The 20,952-nt window shown below is 41.7% G+C and overlaps 1 non-coding gene across 1 annotated transcript; it reads left to right on the top strand.

The window, feature by feature from the left end:
• The first annotated feature begins 6,546 nt into the window (after positions 1 to 6,546).
• Trnaa-cgc lies at positions 6,547 to 6,620 on the top strand. Its single transcript has one exon. It is a non-coding gene; the product is annotated as a tRNA-Ala (tRNA).
• The last annotated feature ends 14,332 nt before the right edge of the window (positions 6,621 to 20,952 follow it).

Genomic DNA, 20,952 nt, shown 5'->3' with positions numbered 1-20,952 from the left:
AGCCTCCAGTCACACCCAAGCATTATGAACCAATTATAAAGTCAAAATAAATTTTGTCTATAATATTCGTAGTAATGACGAGAATACCTTTAAACAGGTTTACTACAACGGCTTCTGCTCCTTCATTGTGGGTGTTTTTTGTCTGAGTTGGTAAGTTTTAACATCGTTCTCTTAATGCAGGAACAACCACAACCATTCATGCCTCATCGCTTCAATTATAAATCAAATTAGAGACACAAGGCCACGATCGTTCATGTTTATCTACTGAATAAATAGCTTGTCATGTTGTGTGGGGGCGACTGTTGTTACAGAGGAGGTGGACTCGACCTCAACACGTTGGGGGAGGCAGGTGGCAGGATGTGTTGATGATTCTGTTGCTGCACTATTAGGTGTGAAACAGACATTAGTGGTGGACATGGGCACGACACTAACCTACACCATGCAGTCACCCTTCAGTTGACACTAAGCCCCGGAAGCGTTTTTTAACCGAGACACAAACGAGAAGAATAAACAAAAGAAAAATATATTGTGAGTAAAAAAAGAAAAACAGTCATTGGGCTAACTAACGCAGCTAAGGATATGTGAGTGAAAGATAATTAATCAACAAGAGACCAAGTACCACACTCAGTACAACCAACGTGTTTCTGTTTCTGTAAATATGGATTACTTATATTTATGTCACTAGTTTAATTTGACTCGTAGACTACTAATTCTGTTTTATCTTTCTACGTGTTTTAATTTATTTATTTATTTATTGTTTAATATGCTTCAAATATCTTCAGTCTTTAGTTTAACATTAACACTTTATTTATAGGAAAAAAACAACAACTTACAAATCACTCTTAAAATTAATGAATAAACTAATACAGATGTTTGTTCCATTCATCAATATCAAAATAGTTCAATTGTCAGGGGAGACGTGCATACTGAGAATGGCTAGTTTATGGTACCCCAAAGTTCACCCCTTGAGAGGTAACGCATGAAAGTTCCACATAACAAAGAACACGAGGATTATATATACCGTCTGTGTTATGTTAATCTTAGGCTGGAGAATGCATTTGTGTTTGAGAGAACTAGTATGATGAGGGTAAGGGATGTGTGTAATTAATGTGTAGGCCGGTGAGGTGATAGTTGTGGTGGTGGCAGGAGGAAAAAGTTATCTACCAGTTTTCTCTCTCTCTCTCTCTCTCTCTCTCTCTCTCTCTCTCTCGTTAAGGACATGGCAGCTTCGAACCCATGCACTTGCGTAAGGTGACTGGTCAAATGGGTTTCAGTCCTAATAGGTTCTAGTTTAATTATTGAGTAGAGCCCATTCGTAATAGGCCCCATTTCTAATAGATCCCATTGCTAATGGGCCCCAGTTCGTATATGTCTCAGTCCTAATAGGATCAATTTTAATAGAGCTCATTCCCAATGTCCCCAATTCTTAAACGCCCAAATCCTAATGGACCCCCATCCTTATACGCCTCAGACCTAATGGGCCCCAACCAGAATACGTAAGCTAGATTGGGCCCATTAAAACTTAGAGCCTAATTTGTCTCGCATCTATTATGTATTAGATAATTCAAGGTCAGCATACACCTGGCAGTAGGACTCGAGCCCGACCCCCAGGTAAACACAAACAAACCAAGCAACTTGTCCTGCAGCACGCCAGCCAGCTAAAGCGACGCAGGCTACTCAGGGCCACATCACCACTGATTATACGAATTAGCTCCTGCAAGACACATAAACAACGCTAGGTATGCGGTACTACATCAACAAAGCTAAATGAGTTATTAATACGAGGGAAACACGGGAGTTATTAAGAGTCTTGACAAAATAATCAGTGAAAAATGAGTTATTAATGCGAGGACAAACTAGCTGTTGTTAAAGGTCTCACCAGAGGAATAGCATTTGTGTAATTAAGGATCATACTAACCTAAGAACTATCAAGGATTGTAGTATGAGTTATCAAGAGCCACACACACACACACACACACACACACACACACACACACACACACACACACACATACACTTACACTTATATACAGTATGTCACTGATAACACTACACACCTGCTCGCTAAAACAACACTCGGTCACCCCAAAACAACACACTCGGTCACTCACTAAGACAAAACACTCGGTCACCCCAAAACAACACTCGGTCACCCCAAAACAACACACTCGGTCACTCACTAAGACAAAACACTCGGTCACCCCAAAACAACACACTCGGTCACTCACTAAAACAACACACTCGGTCACTCACTAAGACAAAACACTCGGTCACCCCAAAACAACACACTCGGTCACCCCAAAACAACACACTCGGTCACTCACTAAGACAAAACACTCGGTCACCACTAAAATAACACACTCGGTCACTAAGACAAAACATTACACCTTCAGATCAAGACAAGTGACCAGGCGGGCGTCAAGACAACACGGCCCACACAAGGCGCTGACGTCAACACTCGTCTGGTAGTTAGGTTGTGGTACAAGTACACTAAATTAGGAGTAACTGTGCTCAGACCACTGTAATAAACTGAACGTAAATCATCTCTCGTAGAATATGTATATTTTGTATTATTAACACTTAAAAACATCCTCGTGTGTGTGTGTGTGTGTGTGTGTGTGTCTGTCTGTATATATGTGTGTGTGTGTTTGTATGTCTGTATATGTGTGTGTTTGCATCTGTGTGTGTTTCGTAGTGTGTTTGTGTGTGTGCATGTGCATGTTTCTAGTGTGTGTGTGTGTGTGTGTGTGTGTGTGTTGTACACCTACACCACTACACCGTCTTATTACACACTCATCTACGTCATACAAGATATCATCATTAAGTTACTTTAGAAAAATATATTTTGACAGTATATCAGCGACACTGGTGATAGAAATATAGACAAACATATATATTTTACCTTCATCTTTATAGTTATTTATTGTACAGCGCCACCTGGGGAGCGTGTTCGTCTGTGTCTGTCAGTCATTATATCAGCAGCGTGTTCGTCTGTGTCTGTCAGTCATTATATCAGCTAGCATTACTGCACTGGGTATATTATATGTGTACTTAACTCCTACATTGTTTACTAGATTCATTTAGTATTCAATGACAACTGAACAAATTATATTTATTAAACACTGAAGAGAAAAAAAAATGTGTGAATTTCCTGATGTGGCGTCACGATTCTCATAGCAAGCACGCACACAGACTACTACTACTACTACTGCTACTACTACTACTACTACTGCTACCTATACTGTTCTACCACAACTGCAGAAGGGCTGTGGGAGGTGGCTGCCTCTTGGCGCAGTAAGGCAGCTGCTGGAAATAGTTGTGATCTGTTCATATTTACGGCGGAGATAGCTAACTAAAGTGATTGTCTTGTTGAGTTATGACTGACTAGAGGAGGGGGATGAGAGATAGGGAGGGGATTCAGTGGGAGGGGGAGGGAAAGAAGGAAGAGGAAGAAGGTGAGAGAGAAGGATACTGAGGGCGGGGAGGAGGTGGGGGAGAGAAAGAAGGGAGTAGGGGAGTGAAGGAGGTACAGGGGAGGAGGGAAAAAAAGGGGAGGAGGGAGGAAAGTGGGTACAGAGGGAGGAGGAGGAGGGAGGAAAGTGGGTACAGAGGAGGAGGAGGGAGGAGGAGGAGGGAGAGGAACAGAGGGAGGAGGAGGAGGGAAAGCAGAGGAGGAGGAGGAGGAGGAAAGTGGGTACAGAGGAGGAGGAGGAGGGAGAAAGTGGGTACAGAGGGAGGAGGAGGAGGAGGAGGAACAGAGGAGGGAGGAGGAGAAAGTGGGTACAGAGGAGGAGGAGGGAGGGAGAAAGAGGGGGAGGAGGAGGAGGGAGGAGGGAAGTGGGTACAGAGGAGGAGGAGGAGGAGAAAGTGGGTACAGAGGGAGGAGGAGGAGGGAGGAAAGTGGGTACAGAGGAGGAGGAGGAGGGAGGAAAGTGGGTGAAGAGGAGGAGGAGGAGGAAAGTGGGTACAGAGGAGGAGGAGGAGGGAGAAAGTGTGGGTACAGAGGAGGAGGAGGAGGAGGAAGAGTGGGTGGGGAGGAGGAGGAGAAACAGAGGAGGAGGAGGAGGGAGAAAGTGGGTACAGAGGAGGAGGAGGAGGGAGGAAAGTGGGTACAGAGGAGGAGGAGGAGGGAGGAAAGTGGGTACAGAGGAGGAGGAGGAGGGAGGAAAGTGGGTACAGAGGAGGAGGAGGATAATAATAACCTAATTCACAACAAAACCTCAACACGCTAAGACACATAATACCAACAGTTTCAGAGAACAAACATATAATCTTAGATCACAACCTCAGTATTAATAATATATGACTGGTAAATAACAACCTTAAGCTGAAGAAAACTGTATTTAAAAGTAAACACAACATTGAACACCAGTAAGCGTGGCTAAGATTCGTTAAGCTAAAAGAACTGAAATCAACGTTAGATTTGAGAACATCTTTTTAACTAAATGCGTTCACTTTGCTACCATTATGTTACAAAAACTAACGTACAGAATCTTTAGTGGATTCCAGGCCCTGATTAGACTGTTGAACAATAACTGAACAGCGGTGTACATCTCTGAACTAGCATGTATACTGTCAATGCTAGATAATGCTGAAGAACACTGAATAGCGTTTGGTAAGAGAGGAGAGTGTTGGTAATATGGCAGTGAACAAGAGTGGCCAAGTGGAGGAGATTGTCTGCTTGAGCTGGTGGTGGGTGCCCCTGCGGTAACCTCTCATTATGGGCGACTTGACCGCTCGTTTGCGGCGGCCAGACTGGCGCTAAACAAACAGGAGACTTCAGTTATCTAGTCGTAAGTATACCACTCATCTTATGTATACCCTGACGGCGGGGATAAGGCGGCCATACATCACCTACCACCACCACCCCCTCCCCCCCCCGTCAGATTGGCAGGAATACAGCCACGGTTCTCCCTCTCCTTAACCCCCAAGATTACAAGTAACGAGACGTACACTTCTGCCGTGTCCCCTCCTATCACATTCTTGTTTATCTTTACTGCGACTTATCCAACAATAAAACACGGAGTGGGGCATCAAGGAGTCTTGTTGTGCATTCCGGTACTACCAAGGAACCAACTCTCACAGATTCACAAAGTAATTTACTCTCTGGGGATGAGACAAAAAAAAAAAAATCCCCGCTTCTGGTTATGGTCTATTCTCGATGTAGTTTTGACACCACTTGAGCTGCCATGTTTATGTCGTAAGTTTTTAAGTGTGAGACGATTATAGGATTTCTCACATCTCCAGTTACGGCCGATGTCGACGCTCATCTCCGGGGCCATGGGATGTCTTGGCCCGCTGTGGTGTCAGTGTGTAGAGTGTCTGTCTGTGTCTATGCGCGCGCGTGTGTGTGTATGTGAGTGTGTGTGTGTGTGTGTTTGTGTGACCTAACCCATCACACACACACACACACACACACCTTCAGTAAGAATGATAGACAAACGAGGTCTCGGTGAACGATACTTAATGGGACAACTTACACTTCGATCACAACGTTAATCAATTAGACAACGGGTGAGCTATAAAGAGGAACCCGAAACGAAATAAAAATAAAAAAATGAATAAAACAGACAGTAAACGTCATCATCTAACAAGAGACTAATTTACTTGACGTTAAAGACATTCTCTCGATAATATTTTAATTTACCTCAAATGTTGGCAGACAAATTGACGGTCTGTTTATAGCGAGACCACGAGATAGGAAGGAGAGTTTTAGCGAGATCACGAGACAGGAAGGAGAGATTTAACGAGATGACGAGATAGGACGAGTGTTTTAGCGAGAACACGAGACAGGAATATGGAGGCACTTCATTCATGTATACCATAATGTAAAACCTAACCTAATCTAACCTCTAAGCTAACGTAACTTAACCTCACCCCATTCCACCTCACCTCACCACTTCCACACTACTCTGCTTTAAATAACTAGAGTATTTCTCACGCAAAACACACCGTATTATTTACACACAAACACACACTCATGGATACATATCGACACTTCATCGTACGAGTTTTTACCTAGAGTTTTAAAGCTATCGTGGAGGATCAGAGGAGAATATTCATAGATAAGTTCCCTTCAGTGGCGAGTCAGACGGCCCCACTTCTTGCTTCCCGCCATCAACAATTTCGTAGGTATTAAAAGCCTCCTCCCCCCCCCCTCCCCCGGCAGGTAAATCCATTTGATTGAAATTTACAATCGCGTGTTAAAAGTCCTACGATAGTTTCCGAGGTTATCTGATTTACGATTGGTTCTTGTGAGATTGTTAAGAGGTATAATTACATGATATAGCTGTTGAAGAGTGATTATTATTTCATGTATCTCGAGGAATCAATATTTAGAAAGATAGAAAGGTTTCAGAGTGAGAAGATTACACAAACGTTACTCAAAATCAAGGTGTGTTATTACGTTACAGCAGCCTGTGAGAGGTGAGTGTGTCAGCACCTGGCGGAGGGGGGGAACTATCAAACTATCTCTCTCTCCTAGTTTATTTGGTTACTTCTTAGCACTCTCATGATAAGGAGACTAACGTGTGTGTGTGTGTGGGGCGACCTGTGGTGTAATGGTTAGCATGCTCGCCTCGCAAGCGAGCGAACCCGGGTTCGATCCCCGGGCAGGCTGAAACTATGGGCAAGTTCCTTTAAGCCATTTGCCTCTGTCTACCCAGCAGTAATTGGGAATCTGGAAGTTAATCGATTTGAGGATCGTATTCCCGGGTAATGGTTGGCCAGTGCAGTTGACGAGTTGTCCGATCTTCTCGGACTATTCCTTGACACTGCGTCACGCAACTCGTTAATTTAGGGTGTGGTTGTTGTGTTGGCGACAGCTTCAACACCTTAAGCAAATTCACGCCTAGGTGGCCCTTGGGCCGGCCATCCTCGTTACACGAGGGACAAGCATTGTGTGTGTGTGTGTGTGTGTGTGTACGTTGGAGTCCATTACATAGTTTTACCTAAGTACCTTCAGCTAATTTTCCAGGTAAAAATAATCACAAATTTTCCTGGCGTTTTTGAGCAAATTAGGCAAATCAATGTACACCTATTACTGGAAACTCCCAAAATAGTGTCGTTTCAACTTAACCGCTAAAACCATTCATAAGGGAGTAAGTTACATACGTTCTTAATTCTCCAGGTAGGACGGAAATTTGGATCGCGTGAAGAATCTCCACCCCAGCTTACTTCACCTAAAGAATCTCCATCCCAGCTTACTTCACCTAAAGAATATCCACCCCAGCTTACTTCACCTAAAGAATATCCACCCTAAAACAATATATGGGGGGGGGGATTAGGTTAACGTTAGGGTGATTAATCTTTAGGTGAAATAAACTGGGGTAGAGATTAATCAGGTGATCCGAAAATATCAACATGTGATTTTTTATAGCATTATACTTGACTGATTATTAAATTCTTATACATCATTTATTTTATTTTTGTTGTTGTTTGAATAAAAAAAATATTAAAGATAAATCATTTATGGTAATTTTATTTGAAACTCATGTCGCTAGTTTTATGTTTTAGTTTATGTGAAACAATTAGACCTTCAGACATCTCTCTCTAGTTAGTGGGAATATTTAACACAGGAACCGTTGATAGCCCGGCAGACCGTGCCCAGGACACTACAGTAAGTCTGGAGGAGGTCGTTCACCTCCACACACCGCCCGCCCTTAGGCTAGGACACTCCGCGACGCCAAGATCTACTATTTACTGTACTTTGGTGTAAGACAAAATCCCACCTTGTATAACCAGTACAGGACAAAATTCCACCTAATATAACCAAACAGTCTAACATTTATTGGTTATAGGCCAGAATCCCAACAAAATTAACCTAACCTAAACTGTCCTTCATTTTATTTGGGTGTAGTACAAAATCCCATCTTATTAATGCTAAATTTGGTGGGATTTTGTGAACGTTTTATTCTGCTTGGCTTTAATGGTTTGTTGCTATAGGTCGTTATGACTCGCGGTGTTTGTTGCTAGACGACTTTGAGGCTCCCAGACTGTTGTTGCTAAGTGTTGCGAGAGAATGTTGCTAGGTGTCGTCGAGGCTTCTACGTTGTGTTGCCAAGTGTTGCGAGAGAATGTTGCTAGGTGTCGTTGCGGCTTCTAGTGTGTGTTGATAGGATGTCACTAAGGTTCTGAGACTGTATATGTGGCTAGGATGTCACTAAGGCTCTGAGACTGTATACTGTATGTGGCTAGGATGACACTAAGGCTCCCAGACTATGTTGCTAGGATGACACTAAGGCTCCCAGACTATGTTGGTAAGATGTCACTAAGGCTCCCAGACTATGTTGCTAGGATGACACTAAGGCTCCCAGACTATGTTGGTAAGATGTCACTAATGCTCCCAGACTATGTTGCTAGGATGACACTAAGGCTCCCAGACTATGTTGGTAAGATGTCACTAAGGCTCCCAGACTATGTTGGTAAGATGTCACTAAGGCTCCCAGACTATGTTGGTAAGATGTCACTAAGGCTCCCGGACTCTATTGGTAAGATGTCACTAAGGCTCCCGGACTATGTTGGCTAGGATGTCACTAAGGCTCCCTGATTGTGTTGGCTAGGATGTCACTAAGGCTCCCGGACTATGTTGGCTAGGATGTCACTAAGGCTCCTGACTGTGTTGGCTAGGATGTCACTAAGGCTCCTGGACTATGTTGGTTAGGATGTCACTAAGGCTCCCAGACTTTTAGTAATGATGTCACTAAGGCTCCTGACTGTGTTGGCTAGGATGTCACTAAGGCTCCCGGACTCTGTGGTAAGATGTCACTAAGGCTCCCGGACTATGTTGGCTAGGATGTCACTAAGGCTCCCTGACTGAGTTGGCTAGGATGTCACTAAGGCTCCCTGACTGTGTTGGCTAGGATGTCACTAAGGCTCCCTGACTGTGTTGGCTAGGATGTCACTAAGGCTCCCAGACTATGTTGGTAAGATGTCACTAAGGCTCTGCTGAGACTGTATATGTGGCTAGGATGTCACTAAGGCTCCCAGACTATGTTAGTAATGATGTCACTAAGGCTCCCTGACTGTGTTGGTTAAGATGTCACTAAGGCTCCCGGACTAGGTTGCTGTAGGTGTTACTTAAGGAGCCACTACTTGTTACGTGAGCTGGAAGATGTTTGTTGGTTGGACGGTGTTTCCCCTCAAGGAATGTTTGGACCAAGTACAGATAAGACGCCGACAATCCATCATACTAGACACCCCTCTCCCCCTCCCTCTCTCCCTCTTCCCCCTCTCCCTTCTTCCCCTCCTCCTCCCCTCCTCCCTTCCCTCCCTCTCCTCTCTCCCTCCCTCCTCCTCTCCTCCCTCCTATCTCCCCCCCCCTCTCCCCTTCCTCTCCCCCCCCCCGTCTGTTATGGTCCTACCCACTATTTATTTTTCGATTCTGTGGTAAAAACAAATAAATAAATGTTAATATATGAATAAATTATAAATTAATGATTTATTGTGATGTGTTTAAGAAGGAAATGGTTCAGAGGAAGTGAGAACCTATCTAGTAAATATAGCAGAGTGTTAGTGTAATTTTGGATGGGATTAACCAACCTAACGCTAATGCTAACCTTAAGTAATCTAACCTAACCCAACCTAACCTAACACAGTACAACACAATACAACACAACATAACATAACATAACATAACATAACATAACATAACATAACATAACATAACATAACATAACATAACATAACATAACATAACATAACCCGTTCAAATAGCTTTTAGGGCGTTTCATCAAGTGATTTATCTAGGGTGTCTAATCTTCACCTGATCCCATTCTTACATCATCAGCTTCAAGGAGAAATTATCATATAACCCTCTGAGAATCGAGGTCTTGGTTCTGAGGATATGAGGACTGGACCCACAGCCTTATGTGTGGACCGACTTGTTCGTTCCTTCCTAACTGATGCTTCTTCTCCCTCCTGACGAGAGCTCCTTACTGGCTCGTGTCCCGCGTCAAGATGGTGAAGCGTCCCCATGAATTATACAGCGGTGGGTTGGCCAGACACTTGTCACTGTTTTTCCTTATAACATGGGTGAGTGAATATATTGTACGTGCTATGTGATTGGCTGTAGAGAAATATATGATAGGTATATTTTGTTCTTCCGATAGATTAGGTTAGGTTTGATTTACTTTGGTTTTGGTTGGGTTTTGTTTGGTTTGGTAAGTTTGGTTAGGTTGGTAATGTTTAAATTAGGTTAGTACGGTTGAGTTAAGTTATATTAGTAATGTTAAATTATCTTGGGCTATATTAGGTTAACGTAATGAATCTAACCTAACCTACCCCGACCATATTCCCATCGCCTGGCGTTCGCTCCCCCCACCACCCACTGACACACACCAGTCATCGTCCACGTCCTGATGGCTTCTTTGGTCTGATGAACCAAATAAAGTATACGAGAATAAAGAAAAAAAAAGTGCCAATGACCCACAAGTAGCCCCGGGTGGAATATCACTCACAAACAACTGACAGGTGTAGAGGTTACTGGATCACATGAAGAATAGACACTCCAGCTTAGCATATGAAAAGTAGACACCTCTAGCCCCATTTCACCTGATAATTAAACACCCTAATATTACTAAGGAGGGTTAGGTTAGGATAGTTAATCTTCAGGTGAAATAAGTTAAGGTGCCTAAATCTCAACATGATCCAGACTACTTGTGCTTCTTATTGCATCATCGTCATCGTCGTCTGCGTCAATATTTTCGTCGTTTGCTTCGTCGGCATCAACAGTTGTTCAAAGTTACAGGTAAACATTCTTTCACATTCAGACGACACTTGCGACTTGAGGATCTCTTGTTATCTGTACTATCTATTTATTTTTCCTTCTCGCTTCGTTACCTTCATCGCTGACAATAAATAAAACCCCAAGGGACCTCAAATCATTACCTGGGAAGAGTTTTAGGTGTCCAGGGGCAAGTAGAGTCCCCCTTCCATGAGTGTCAGGAACAGTGTTGGTGTAGATGATGGAGTTTAACCGCCCTGGTGTTGGGCCTCATTACCGAGTCGACGTATAAAGGACAAGAAGAGATGGAAGGAAGGGAAAGGGGCCAGAGAGAGATAACATCAGAGCCAGAGAGATTATCTAATACTAATAATAATATTTATTCGGTAAACTCATCATACATGTTTACAGTTTACATTTAGTTTGACATGTATATAGACAATGCAAGTATACAGTTCAACATGTGTATAGACAACGCAGGTATACAGTGTACATAAAACGTACAGGTATACAACAATTGTAAACAGTAAGACAATTCGACCGAGGGTAGCAGACAAAGCCATCAGGGTCACAACGAGAGAGGAGAGCGTATAGTTATGTACATATCCTAACCAACGTGTTTGTGTAGTTATTTATATTCGTTTAAGACATAGTGGAAGGGTGTTATCGTGTCAACCAGTTTAATATTAAAATAAACAAACATGTGGTGTACAGTGTAAGGTGATCGGATGCACCACAGTAAAGCAGATGGTTAGTGAATGTCCAAAGCCAGATCGACAGTGACAGTTGTAAATAATAAGCTTGATTATCATCCCCAAGAACATTAACTTTAGAAAAATTTAGTTAAAATATACTGTACATAACGTACAGGAACTACTTTATACACGGAATAGATATACTGTACCTTCTAGTAAAAATAAAATTAAGATATGAAGAGAACAAAAATATGAAGTATAATGTGGTGTATGTCCCCAGCGTGGTGTGTGTGAACTTAATGGTGGAAGCAGGAGCAACCCAGCCGGCGTGAAGACTCAGGCGGACATCAGTGGTAGCGGCATCTTTTGTCAAGAGGAGGAGCAAAGTTAAGGTCTGACAGATTTAGGTGCAAGGATACTCAGGAGACAACTACCCACTCTGCAACATTCTTAAAGGTCATATATTTTTAGTAACTGTAAAGGGAACCTCAACAGAACTACAGATAATGGTGTTGGCAGCAGTAGTGTTCAGTAACAGGAGTGAGGACCCGTATATCTCAAAAACTGGATGATACATTTTACAGATTTTTTTTTTTAGGAAAGTCATTACCATCAAGGTAGCCACGTGAAGAGAATAACTTGACCTGTTTTGGTAGTGTTGGTAATTTTTTTACTGAGATTAAAATTGACACGGTATAACACCGCCATCTAAAATGAAGAAGAGGTACAGAGGCAGTGAGAGGCTGGTCCTTGATGAGGTGAATAGCATTAGATTGGACTTCGTGTTTAGAAGAACTGTTAAACTCCTGCTGCCATCAAGTGACAGCAGTAGTCCAGGTGAAGGCAGACGTGGCTGTTGTGAAGGACAATCATCCTTAATAAATAGAAGAAAAAAACATAGCTCTTGTAACCTTCGGAATCTAATCTGGAAGTTTCAAGACGACAGTTCACGATGTTCGACTACTGGGGCGTTAACGAACAAATAGCCAAACATATCGACCATTGAACAATACTCATCAAAAATCAAGTGACAACGATAATTTATTTTTGCATAGTTCAGGTTCGTACAGTAGTCGCCCCCACAGACAGTACCTAACACGGAAAGGGAATGGCGCCACTCGTTTGTATATTTCTGTGCCCTTAAAAGGCTGGAGCTGTCCCATTGTTTACACTTAGCGTATGGTGACGACGAAGTTAAGAGCTGGATATAAATATGCCACCTAGTCTTATGTGGCAGGATAATCCCTTACACTGTCATCTAGTCGTAATACTTATTGTTCCCAGACAAAAATACCTGTTTCAAATAAACTGAAGATTACCCCAGCTTATTTCACAAGAAGATTAACCACCTTTACCCTTACCCTACCCTACCCTACCCTACCCAACCCAACCCAGCCCTACCCAACCCTACCCTACCCAACCCAACCCAGCCCCACCCCTGTCAGGTTGCGCTAGGGTGTTTAATCATAGGTGAAATAAACTGAAGTGTCTAATGTTAAGGTGATCCCCAATTACTACAGTAAAGGGAGATAACATATATGACTCGTCACACTATCGTTATTCGTGTGTGATCAAACAATAGGGTGTGTTTAGTGTGTAGGGTAGATGTTTACCTTGGCATCATCCAGTCACATTGAAGACCAAGGAGCCAGCCAGCCAACCACCCACTCAGCCTCCTCCCTGGGTCAGTGTTGTTGTTGTGCCTCGTGTTGATAGTGTCGCATCAGTTGGTTGTTGGTCAAGTGGGCCCCTAACGTAACTTAGCCATTAGGATAAGGGTTCATTGGTACTAGGGCCTCATTAGCGTTGAAGTTCATTAGCACTGGGGTCCACTAGCATTCAGGGTCATTAGCATTAGGACCTATTAGCATTGAGGTCCATTGGCACTGGGGTCCACGACCATCCAGGGACATTAGCATTGGGGCTTATTAGCATTAAGACCAATTAGCACCGGTTCCCATTAGTATTGGAGCCCATTACTATTTGTGCACACCATCAGAATAAGGGCCCAATGATAATAGATTAGGACTTGGGTCTATCGGATGGTGAGTGTTGAGGCTGTGTTAGTGTGTCGCTTCCTCCTGTTGAATATCTCTTACGAAGTTTACTCAGCACAGATGATAGTTAACTCAGCACAGGTAATAATTATCTCAGCCTAGGTGATAATTAATTCAGCACAGGTAATAATTGTCTCAGCATAGGTAATAATTAACTCAGCATATGTAATAATTAACTCAGCTCGGGTGATAATCATACTTTAATCAACATCACACAACAAACCTGGTTGGCACGAATTCTCAAAAGATTCACACCTTAGAAATTTCCCCTACGACACTGAGAGGAAGACCAAAATGGCGTTGGATATTGCACTTTGTCTTTATAACTAAATATAATCTTTTTTCTTTACTTCGTGGAAAAATTAATATACGGATATTTGTGAATTCAGGCGGTGTGGTGTAGTGGCTCTTACACGCTGTCCGCTTTAAGTAACTCTTGGGTCGTATCTTTGAGAAGTGTTCACGTCTCTTGTTGAAAGAAATAAAGCACCTTCAATATTTATCAACGAAGGGGATGAATGAAATAGAGTTGAGTACAACCTTCACATTGTATAAACACTGAATGCACTCTGTCCTGTGTGATGCGCATTTGTTTGCTTAGTCCCAGACATAAACAAACTGAGACGCGACGCCCTGTCCCTCAGCAAAGACAGTCATGGTGACGCACCCATTCTGATATACACAATTTGCATGAGGGGTATTTGAACCCATTAGTGGCATTAAAATGATAACAAAGTCTTAACAGTCAATTAGGTTAGAAATGCCGTGATTGGGAATGTATAATTTTTTGTAAAGAGACACATTAACAGACATAATAGTAGTGTAGGAGCAATCTATAGGTAAATTACTGATTAGTGTACGAGTGACAGCAACAGTTACATCCGGCTTCTTCTGGGACAATGCCGAGATAGTAAACGTCTGGTTGATACAGTCACGTTGCCATTGAGAGAGTACTGTACCACGTCTAGGAAGAATATTAATAGTTCCAGCTCCAGAAACACACCCATACTTAAGATTAATAGTTTTTATTCTTTATTTTTATGAGGTAGTTGATGGATGAATTCAGTTGTCGTAAATACTAATAATTGTTTACAGTTCATATTTATTTCCAGGCGTTCTTTAATACTAAGAAGATAAACAAAATATAAATTAGATGTTGAGTTTTCGGAGTCTTTAATAATGATTATCCTTAACTGATTTATCTTAGTGCAGAGCAGTTCTCACCTTCTTTTAAGACCTTATATATTCAGTACAAATCCTTCATTCAGATACGAGTCCAACAATATATCTTTGCAATGCGGCGTTATGCTGAGTTAGTGCAGTAATGATGCGTCACCAGAGTTAGGACCTCCGTCATTGTCAGGAGAACTCACTAGTGTCGGGGGAACATTATGTAGAAGGCCACGCCACTGTCAGCCCACCCAGTTACCAACATACAAATCCGTCACTCCAGCCTGTTGTTAGATGACATACATCATAGGACGATATATGTACAGTATTATCTTAAGTTTTCCGCCAAACCTCTACTTGTCTCTTGTAGGTAAGTTTTAAAATTGATGTAACTACCCCCACCCTGCGATAGACAACCTCACCTCTGGCAATATATTACAATACATCAATTTCTTAATTTTTTTATACACTAGAGCATCATATCTGTAAGCGTATTATTATTGATTTACCCTCAGTATATATGGTTATGGAGATGAGAAGGTAACGAAGAATGTACAGTCTCACCCAAAAGCTCGTTAACCCTCCCAGCCAGCTATTGCTGCACTGCCTGCTTCAGATGTTTGAAACTGTCTCAGTACCAACCAGAACATGAAACCGATACGAATGAATCTAAAGGTTCGAAGTAACAAACTCAAGTTCATACATATGAAGCAGGCAGTGCAGCAATAGCTGGCTGGGAGGGTTAACGAGCTTTTGGGTGAGACTACACACACACATACAGTACAGTATATGCCACAACCTGCTATTGAAAGGACCCTGTACTTGGTGTGTGTGTGTGTGTGGCCATTGACAAAGTAAAATAATTATAGTAAATATTAAACAGAATCCGACATAGCTTTTCCCAGTATGCGGGAGCTAGGAGAAGATCTTGGTTGTTTCCGTCGTGGTCAGAGTATCATTATTCACTCACAGTTCAGCTCTGGTGTAAAGGCTTGGAAGTGGTCCAGCCTGTTGCTTATCAGGTGACTGACTGGTAGGTGTGTGTTGGTCGGTAGTAATCAGAGCCACAAGGTATACTTATGAGGTTATTCGGTTTTAACCATTATAAGAAGGGGTGCAACTCTGGGTTCTGTAGGTGTTCATTTAACTAATTTGAAGTGTGTTTGGTAAGGGTATAGTTTCTAGCTACACCATCAATGATTATAGGTAAAACGCACCAACCAAACCCAATTAAACCTGACCTGACTTAACTAAGATACTGTATAAAATCATAAGGGTTTGGGTGGGTCGTTAATTTTGTGTAACGTCATTAATGGCATGTGCCCAATCTGGCGGGAGACTTAGTTATAAACAACTTTGATGTTCCTTAGTAAGCGCCTTCCGTGCTTTAGCAATTAAAATAAAAAAATCACTGAAATATTAACGATTTTACCAGGAACAAATCGCCGAGCACTGCCAAACATTCGTACCGTTATATATCACTCAGTGGTGTGTTCTCTGTAAAAAGAAACTGATTTATTGTTCAACTTTATGGTCCCTTATACTTTGTTGTGGTGGTGGACTTTGCCAGCTTGAGTAACAAACTTTTTTTCTTCAGAAGGTATCAAACTGTTATATACATTATACTCACACCATCTGGGAAAATTAGAATATTATGTAATTGTTGTCACCCATTATAAGGACTTGGAAATATATCGTGCCCAACTTTCAGATTTTTTTTTTTATAAACCCTCACTAATGTTACAGAGACGTGAACCCGACGAAGGTGTGTGTGGCCTATAAGTGAGAAGAGTTCACTTCATGTTACCGCAGACACTGATGATCAAGCCACCACAAGAAACTGGTCCCCTTGCTGTCACACACAAAGACAACAGGTATCCATCTACAGATCGTCGTTATCTGATTGGTTGATTCGCTAACCAGCAAGAAACAAGTTGTATTAAAAAAAAAAAAAAAAAAACTTACGAGATTGAGAACTTATAATTATTCACTCATGCGCCATATTTGTTTACACTGTTACTTGTTTCTTGCTGTTTAGTGAATCGGACACTATCATTTCTTCTGTTGATACCTGTTTCTTATGACACCAGGGGGCCAGCTTATCTCCAGAGTGTATCAGCACCATCTAGTACAGTACATCATGATCTGCTGGCCAGGTCACTCTGATACTTAACACACTGGGATAAGGTAAGACACACTAGCATATCTTCATAGGTTCTGTATCATATATTTCATTAGATTTTAATATCATACAAATAATAGAAAACTTTATTCTTTATTCTTTCCTTTTTTGGGGGGAAACTTTTGATTTCTATTTTAGTAAAGATATAGTTGGGCTCCACCATCTTATTTTCTGTAATTTTTTGGGGTGGAATCTTCATCAATAACTGATCTGTGATGGAACAAGAAAGACAAGTTTAAATATCAATGGTGAAACAGATCTTTGGTTAGGTTAGGTTATGTTGGGTTGGGATGGTTGAGTTGTGTTGGGTTAAGTTAGGTTTAGTTATGCTGCTTTTTTATAATTGATTTCTTCAGTGACTTCAAAACACACCATTAAAGATCCCATCAAAACTATCATTATAAAGTGGTAATTTCCTACTCTCACAGCACTGGTTTTTTAAGTCTTAACAACAACCATAAATTCGCCTAACTACTAATAAAACCGACTCTCAAACACCAAAACAGGATTTTTAACTTGTCACTAAAGACGTATTCGTAGGTCGTCAAAAATAATGATCACTTGACTGATATTACTACAAACAACGGTGGTACAAGAGGGAAGACAAAAACCTTGCCATAGTACAGTAGTCCTTATCGGGGCTGTGGTTCATCTGAGTTATAATACCTTCAGTTAAAGAACAAATGAAATATATACCCGTTTAGTTCAGGAACATTTTTGAGTATTTTGAGGTTGAATTGATGTACTGTACAATGTATGAGGTGAAGGGTTGTATGATAAGAATTAGTACATATCTACGCTTAAACTAACACAGGTTGAAGAAATATGAAACGTGGGCTTGTGGCAGATTGTTGACTTTATTAGTTTTGTGGTGGGATTCTGTCTCGTGGGGTACACAATATTATGGGTGGATTTTCAACGATGGGATTTTGTTCGTGTACCGTCAGAGAGGCCTGGGTGTGTTGAGGGCCAGAGTTTATAACAAAATAATAATAAAAAGTAAAATCAATACAGTATAGCAATCATTGTTATCATTATAATTTTCGATTTCTTTTTAAATGTTGGATACATAAACAATTGGATCTCTGTACTGAACTCAGTACATATATATTACACTACTCATTAAGATAATAATGATTCAAATGTGTTAAAGGTACTAGAAATAAAACTGGTAAAGGTTCTGTAAATAAGGAATACAATGCGGTACTCTATTTTAATAGCGAACGAGAGTGAAACAAACATGGGTTCACGCACAGTACAGTCTCTGCCACGACGGGGTTACAGTCTGATGTAATGATGGCTTACGACTACACCCGTGATTACGAGGCCGCCCCGGGGTGTACAGGTATAGTCCTATGGCTGATGTTACTTATTTTATCACACCTGGTTTCCTGTAGGTTCGTGTTGTAAATTCCGTCGTAAACTGATAAATTCCCTCATGTCTAAAACCCACTCCCGAGCCTCTGAACCCTGGCCCCTTTTTACGGAAATAATGGAGTCATGTTTCTAAGTAGTGAAGTCTGATGTTTTGTTTTACATTTTATGATAGTTTTGGCAGTTCTTATATACAAATAAAAGCGAAGATGTTATGGGTCTTATTATTACTCCTGGGACGAATTGAACATTTCCATATAAATTTTTATACTTTTCCTGTGTGGGATGAGGATTCATGACTTATATTAATACCACAAAGTCTGAAAAAAGAAGAAGATTGGAGTCGTTAGTTAGAAATATGGTTTCATTATTTCCTCAAGGGGTTCAAGGTTCAGAGCGCCGGTAGTGTGTTTTAGACCTGGCCGTGGTCGACACCCACATTTAAGAGCCGCCAACCGCCTCCAGCTGTCTCAAGATTAGAGTTTCTGATCAGTAAGTTTGCAGTAAAAGTTTGCCGCTTCTCAATGATGTATAAGTAAAACGGGGCTTTACTTGTAATAAATCATTGATGGGGCAGTGATCAGCGCTGACTGACTGCCCGTGTGCCCCCACGCCCGCCTCGCCTAGGGTACCGACCACGCAAATTGCTATCATCATCACACGCAACTGGGAATTTGATATAATTACCTTCTAAACTTGTAGTTGGCAACGGCGTAATGAGAACCTTATATGAGTCGGTTTCAGGAGCACCAGTGGTGATGCTTACAGTCGTGAAATTCCTTTACGGGTTAAATTTTTTGCAGAGTGGTGTAGAGAGTTGAGTGAGGTTACCCTCCAGAAGGCGAGGCTACCTCTTGCCCTCCCACCATCTGCTTCGATGGACTGACTACCTGCTCTCTTCCTCTTCACCTCGTACACTTAATATCTTACACCAGATTCCTATAGTTTACTGGGTGTAGTTTTTACGAGGAGCTACACATTGCAATTGCTCTAGTGAGCCACGCCTGTGTCCGAATTTATTACCGAGAGTATTTTGCCCAAACTTTATAAATCAGCTTCTATTGAAGGTAAAATCATATATCGCTATCTAATAATTAGGATTTAGCTCGAGTATTGCAGTAGCCAGGTGAGAATTGCCAATTATTATCGGGGAACAGTTCACACCCAACAAAACCTGGCGATGACGTTGTGGTGAAAATATGTAACAAGAGCATTGTGATCAGGCGATGCAGGAAGCTGGGTGTATAAGGTGGAGTGGTGGTGTCGTGGAGCTGCAGCTGTTACTTTACCTGGTCTCACCCTAACAGTCGTCAGGCTCTGGAAGGACACAGGTGGCGGAGGGTGCTGGAAATTAGTTACCGAAGCCACCCAGAAAGTGATGCGTAGGACTCTACCTTAACCCAGGTGGACTCTCAGGTTGTTAACACATGCGTTTGGTGGTACTGGGGAGTTATGGTGGTTGTTGTGACATATTCTTTCAGTAAATCGCCATGCAAACTCACCTTGTCTCAATATATACATAGACAGTGAAGGTATACAAATGATAAACAGTAAGTTGATTTAACAAAAAAACAGTCCAAGAAAGCTAACAAAATAGGTAAATCATGACTACAAATTTGACAAACGGTTCAATACAACATTCATAGCCCAGTATTAAAATAGTAACTCTAATTGAAGCTTCCTCAGTAATGGTGACGGTGCTAGGTGGTTGTGATGACATTGAGTAAGGTGACGGTGCTTGTAGTGACAGTGATGGTGGTTGTGGTGGCATTAAGGTGACGGTGCTTGTAGTGACAGTGATGGTGGTTGTGATGACATTAAGGTGACGGTGCTTGTAGTGACAGTGATGGTGGTTGTGGTGGCATTGAGTATGGTGACGGGGGTAAGGGGAGGGATAGAGAGGAGCCTGGATAAGTGGAGTGAGAGCCTGGTAGTGTGAGGTGGTCGATCCTGAGGGCAATGTCGGGTCGCCACAAGGTCGTGTCCCTAGAGGCAGGCCGGGAGGGTGAATGAAAAACAACTCGAGGATAAAGATAAAAATAAATGTATAAAACAATGAAATTGAGAAAATAAGAACAACAATAACATTAAATATTATTTATAAACTTCGAGTAAAACGTGAACAAAGAACACTTTATGATGTTTTATAATATAGATACCTGATAAAAAAAATATTGCTCTTTCGATTCGAGGCGTTACAGTGTCAAATCCCCCCCCCCCCTTCTGATTATAACTCTTGTTTGCCTTCGAGTATTGTCATGAAAACTAACGTGAATTTGTATCATCATAAATTTCACTGACTGAAGTGTAGGAGAAATTGAAGTCTGTCAGCGATGAAGGTCAAAGCTGAAGGTCAACCGTCCATTTGTCTTGATGTTAGCGTCTGGTTTTGTGAGTATTGCCGGTGTTTTTATACCGGTGGAGCAGGATAACAGAGGTAGCGCCTTCCGCCCGGTACACTTCTTTCATGCAGAAGCGTAGCCTAACCAAATGTGACTCCAAAGCAATATATCTTCAAACTTTTGGACGAGTTGAGTGAATTATAAATCATATTTTATTTAAGATTTTTTTTTATACCTACTGTACATGTTTTATGTACATATTGAATCAGTGCAAAATCGTATGACGATTGTATTGAGTATTCTATTTATCTATCTAAAACCCTCGAAAACATATAACTGCCTTTGTTTCTGAAGCCCCCCAAAAATAGATCAAGTGAAGTTTAGGTACCCCAGCTTTATTTCACCTAAT

This window comes from Homarus americanus, unplaced genomic scaffold, assembly GCF_018991925.1.
Source record: "Homarus americanus isolate GMGI-L3 unplaced genomic scaffold, GMGI_Hamer_2.0 scaffold41027, whole genome shotgun sequence".
Lineage (NCBI taxonomy): Eukaryota > Metazoa > Arthropoda > Malacostraca > Decapoda > Nephropidae > Homarus > Homarus americanus.
Note: the sequence above shows the minus strand (reverse complement) of the source record. Positions and strands in the feature narration are given on the sequence as shown.